This window comes from Apium graveolens, chromosome 5 (assembly GCF_009905375.1).
Source record: "Apium graveolens cultivar Ventura chromosome 5, ASM990537v1, whole genome shotgun sequence".
Taxonomy (NCBI): Eukaryota; Viridiplantae; Streptophyta; class Magnoliopsida; order Apiales; family Apiaceae; genus Apium; species Apium graveolens.
This window is the reverse complement of record NC_133651.1, coordinates 125,553,700-125,559,700: the sequence shown is the minus strand read 5'-3', so window position 1 is coordinate 125,559,700 and position 6,001 is coordinate 125,553,700. Positions and strand designations below refer to the sequence as shown.

The 6,001-nt window shown below is 34.6% G+C and overlaps 1 non-coding gene across 1 annotated transcript; it reads right to left on the bottom strand.

Moving 5' to 3' along the window:
• Nucleotides 1–5,599: 5,599 nt before the first annotated feature.
• On the bottom strand, nt 5,600–5,706 carry LOC141663405 (small nucleolar RNA R71). The gene has a single exon (XR_012551477.1). It is a non-coding gene; the product is annotated as a small nucleolar RNA R71 (small nucleolar RNA).
• Nucleotides 5,707–6,001: the final 295 nt, after the last annotated feature.

Genomic DNA, 6,001 nt, shown 5'->3' with positions numbered 1-6,001 from the left:
TAAACGAATTGGAAGGACTAGGATTTGAAGTTCAAATACTTAAAGGTGATGGTACGTGAATATATGAGATTACTTTTCAGCCTTAACTGATGAAAAAGAGTAAGAGATGTTTAAATGTTTGGAAAACAAGTTAGAAATGAGCATTGCTTATCATCCTTAAATGGAGAATCAAAGTACGGAACTGATTAGGAAATGTAAGATATGTTGAGAGATTGAGTTGTAAGGAAACACTGGAATGATCAGTTATCAGTAATGTCAGCTTTGGAATGCCACTTTACCAAGCTTCATGTGAACACAAGTGTAGGTCCCTAGTTTTATTAAGATAAAGTGGAAGAAAGAAAGGTGTCAAATTCTAAGTTAATTCAGCATACCAAAAGCGTAGTAATATTGATTGAAGCAGTTCGGAGTAGACAAGGAAAGAAGGCAAAATTGAATCGAAAGAGAAAATAAGTATAGAAATAGGACCAGTAGTGTTAGTACAAGTTTCATCTTGAAAAAGACTAGATAAGTCTAAGTAGAAGAGACAGGTTAAGTCCTAAAATTGGTGAACCATTTGAGGTATTGATAAATATAGATAAGGTTGTTCATGAGTTGATGTTACCATCGCAACAGTATGTACATATAGTGTGTTTGGTCTGTTAAAGATAAAAATGATAAGTATCTGATTTAAATTAAGTGATCGATCAGGAGTCAATGGGGCTCTTGTCCAAGTTTGCTTTGCATAGAGTGATCAATCCAGAATCTTGATCGTTAAAGGCGAGTCATTGAAAATGAGTGTATATCTATAGTAAATACGTTCAAAATCCGCGAGTAGAAGAGTCTACTTGGAAACTGGAGTCAGATATGCTTGACAAATATCCTCACTTATGTAACTAGATCAGATTCTGAGGACAGAATCTTTTTAAGGGGGGAAGGATATAACGACTCGTATATTTTTGAGTTATTTAAATATGTGATTATTATGAAAATTATTAAATAAAATATGTGTGTTAGTTTTCACCGCTATGTGTTGTTTGATTATTATCCATATGTGATTTATAGTGTACCGGGTTGTCCGCGCGATTAATTATGGGATCGTATTGAATTGTTTTCACTTTCAATAGTGGATTATTGTAAATTTATTTGCATAAATATTGGAACTAACTTTAAAATTGTTTTTATGCTTTTATAATGACAATATTTATTTTTGGGATTTTATAAAAATTAAAAAATGAATATTTCATCAATTATTTAACCCTGTATGATTTTCTGATTGTATTAATTTGTAAAATCTATATTTAATTCAGAAAATCTTTAAAAATTATGAAACTTATATTTATTTAAGTTTAGAATACTCCGAGAATTTTAAAATTATTTTGGAAATTTTCGGGATTAATTTTACCCGCGCGTTGTTTCGTTTATTTGTTAAAAGCGGGTATAAAGTGCATTTTAAAAATTATTTTAAAATTTCGAAATTTATGATTTTATTTACTTCGGGATATTTCTAATATTTTAAGACTATTTTCGCGATTTTTAGAATTTGTTTTAAGAGCAGCCCGGTTCGCTAATCATGAAATGCGAATACGAGTTATGTTTTAAAAATACTTTAAAAATTTTGAAAAATTCATTTTTAATAACTTTAAATTATTCGACATTTTAAAAATTTATTTGTAAACTTTTGAGATTATTTTATTTGCGCGATGGTTCGTTAAATGGGGAATGCAGGACAAAATTGGAATCCAGGGAACCCATATTTATCCTGTTTTACTACGTGGCAGCCAAGACCAGGAGCAAGAATATTACATAGCTACGTGTTCCTTGCTGGTTTATTTGCAGAATAAATAAATTAAAACAGATATACACAACCATCTCCTTCTCTCTTTCATCTCACCGACTCTCTCTCTCTTTCGTTTTTCTTTCCTTCACCGACTCCTGCTTCTTCTTCTCGCGTGCCTATTCCTCCATGTTTCGGTTCTAGTGGGAATTCCTGAGAATTGGAATTGGACGAAAGATAGTTGGTGGTGAGTCGAAAAGCTCATTAAGGTCTCAATCAAAGGACTTAAATGTTGAGGTCGAATCCAGAATGATATAGTGGTTGGACGTAAAAGCCTAAGCGGCAGAATTGGCCCAGAATTGATCAGTAATAGTTGTAAAGCCTTATAAGTTGAAAAGAATATGGATGATAGTGAAGTTCCTCAGTCCAAAATGCGGGCTAAGGGTCCAGTTGAGTTGAATCGAGCTAGCAGAAGCTTTATGCGGTATAGAGTTAGTCATATTGTAAGAATAATTTTATTATCAATTGTAAGTTAAATTAGTTGGGATTTGGTATGTTGTAATAAAGGTTAAGATTGTGGCTTGTTTTCATACTTTAACCTGTTGCGATCCGTGGTTATGTGAAACAGGGTCATTGTAAATAATATTTCTTATACAGGTTTATATTGTACATGTGTTGTGGACCCCAAACTTCTGACCCGAGTTTGGAAGGCGCCACAATGTGTATATGTGTTTTATATAGATATAGGATCAGATTAGTGGCTGATTTGTGAGGCTTGCTTGTGTGTGTCTTACAAGTTACCCTTTGCACTATTCAAGTACTATACATGTACTATGCCCTTAATTAATGTAGTTTGGTTTTGTACTTCCCATTTAGCTTTTGAATTTCCTTGGTTAGCTTCTAATATTATAATTGCATGGTGTGAATGGATGTAATGCTTTCAAACTTGCCAACATATGCTTAATACTTAATTTTCTTTCATGTGTTTGATTATTTCTCGAAAATATTTCGCATCATAAATCCTTTTATTGTAAATTCCTTACTATTTCTTGTACTTGGACTTGGTTGCATTTATGAAATTCTAATTCTTATAATTCTCATGGTCATTATATAATTCTCATATCCCTCGATGTCTCGTAGAAAACGGTCTTTTGAAATATCGATTTTCTATGAAAACTAACGACTTTTACATACGATCATTTATAACGTAAAAACGTAATATCAACTCCAAATCTTAATTTAAATACTCGTATATAGTATGGTCATAAAAGTTTTTATTAAACCGATATATTACTGTTCATGAAGCTCTTTTATCGATGTAAAAATTTTAGATTTTTACACGGGAGGTGGACTTGAAGTGGACTCGGAGGTGAGTTAGGAGTTTCGACAATGTTGAGCTGGGCGAGCTGTCTCGGTCAGATGGGTTGGTGAGTCATTGAGTTGGCTCATCAAAATGTAACTCGTTTAGTTGACTCGTCAAAATGTAACTCTCTTAGTCATCTCGTAAAATCTTAATTCGCTGACTCATTGGTGGTTCGCGGTGGTTGATGTTTCCTGGAGTGTGCTTGTAATCAGTGAAGGCTTCTCTTGCAAGGTTTTCTGGGTTTTGTTACATTGAGTAAATCTAGGAACCTTGACTATAGAGGAGAACCTGTTAGATGTATTATATGAAATATAACACAGGGGGGTTGAATGTGTTTCTTGGATTTTTTTTTGTTTTAAGCTTTATGAAATATGGTTTGAACAAATCAGTTTAAGAAATGTAAATTTTATGTTTAGCAGAATGAACACAAACATAATAGATCAAAAACTCAGTTAATTATATTAATCAAGTGATAAGTGAATTTATATCCATTTAGAACGCTTCAGATTGGCTTAAGTTGATGATTTGACCTCAAGTATGTGGTGTTTTACTGCATTTTGTGTGGAGTATGTGCAGGGCTTTAGTTGGAGGTAGGAATGGACTTCTTTATGCTTTTGTGGTGATAAGATATCAAGAAATGAAGTGAGAGCGCTTGTGAGAAGATCAGAACGAGAAAAAAGAAAACTGCAAATTTTTTTCCAGAAGCCAAGCGCGCCCGCGCTTGACCTAGGCGCGCCAACGCCCCTTTTCCATTAGTAGAGCGCGCCCGCTCTTGATCTAGGCATGCCCGCGCTAGTTCGGGCAGACAGAATCCTGATTTTAATACGTTTTGGATATTCTGAGCGATCAAGTCAACCTGGAGCATATAAATAAAGAAAAGGAGACGAATTAAAATAGGGGAGAAAAAGGGGAGAAAAAGGGAGAACTCTGGGAACCAAAAGCACACAAGACGGCCCAGAAGAAGAAGATTTATTTCTACATTGTTCTTTTGTATTATTCTAATTAGGCGATACTTTGGATGCTTGTTTCAGATATGTTTTCTAAACCTTAATACTCTAATATTCGCTTGTAGTATTCAGAACCTTTTTACTATAATGTTTTCATTGGAACCCATGATGACGAGCCGTTCGATTATGAACTAATCGGTATCGTGGGATTCTAACGGATTTATTTATGGAGTTTAGTAGTTGATTTCCGAAATTTTTCAGTGCATGATGAATTATTGATTTCCTAGTATGGCTATGTTTAATCTTCTTGGATGCGTAGCTAACATCTAAGTTGTATTGTTAATCTCTATTGAATGTGAAAGTGGATATAGGGGTTTAGAACTTGCCATGCTAGCATAGGTTTATGGATGTTTTAACATGCATAATTCGTAGTGTAATTTTAACCATCTTACGCTGCCCTATGTGATCTCAATGGATAACTTGCTCTTAAACCGTTATGTTTTCAAATCTTATAGACATATAGGGTCTAAACATAATTTGTGTCTGTCCAGCTTCTATCTAAATTGTGGATGCTGAGTAGTAGGGTACACGTATATTAAAAGATAGCGTGTACTAATTTTGTGTTATTTGATTAGTTATCATAATCGTCACATACTATGATTAAAAGCATAAACGCTGGATGAAGTATTTAATGAAGTTAGAATCCCATGTTTTATTTCATATAAGTAACTTGATTTTAATTTATTAGTTAATTCATTCTAGTATAATTACTTTTAGATAATCAAACTCAATTTGATACTTGTCTTAGCAGTGAATTATAATCATACAATGTTGCATAAGTGCATATTTTGAATTAAACCAATCCCTAGGGGAAAGAACTACACTTAATCTTATACTACTTGTGACCGCGTACGCTTGCGTACTTTTGTGCGAACAAGTTTTTGGCGCCACTGCCAGGGATCAGTGTTAAATTTAGTTTATGTGCTTGTCATTAGTAGTCGTTAAAGTTCACTGACTCAGAATTATTTCTCTTACCAATTTTAATTTGTTTGTGTGTTTCAGGTATTCAATCGAGCGTGTATGCGAACACGTTCTCAATCTCGTAAGGACACACTAGAAGAAGTAGAAAAGGAAGTGATCATTGCAATGGGTGAACCAGCAGCAGAGACGAAATCATTGAAGGATTATTCTCAACCGAAAATCAATGACATTCAATCTAGCATTGTCAGACAATCCATTACAGCTAATACCTTTGAAATCAAGCCTGGAACAATTCAAATGGTAAAGAATTCATTCCAGTTTGGGGGTACTCTCATGGAAGATCCCAATATGCACATTAGGGATTTCATCGAGATCTGCGACACCTTCAAGTTCAACGGTGTTTCGGAAGATGCTATGAAACTGGGACTTTTCCCATTCTCTCTGAGGGATAAAGCTAAGAGCTGGTTGCACTCTCTACCAGCAGGTTCTATTGTAACATGGGAGGATCTTGCTTAGAAATTTCTTACTAAATTCTTCCATATGGTAAAAACAACTACAATCAGGAATGCTCTTACTTAATTTGCACAGCATTCGGTAGAATCTTTATGTGAAGCTTGAGAGCGCTACAAGGAGATGCTTAGAAAGTCTCATCATCATGGAATGCCTAATTGGATGGTAATCAATTACTTTTATAATGGGTTGGGAGCACAGTCGAAACCCATGCTAGATGAAGCATCAGGTGGAGCCTTATGGGACAAGAGCTATGAGGAAGCTTATAAGCTAATTATAATGATGGCTGTTAATGAATATCAAAACCCAACTCAGAGACTATCACAAGGCAAGGTAGCAGGAATTCTGGAGGTGGATACAGCTACGGCTATAGATGCTCAGCTAAAGGCGTTGACTATGAAAGTCGATTCTCTGACCAACTATGGAGTTCATCAGATATCAAGTGTT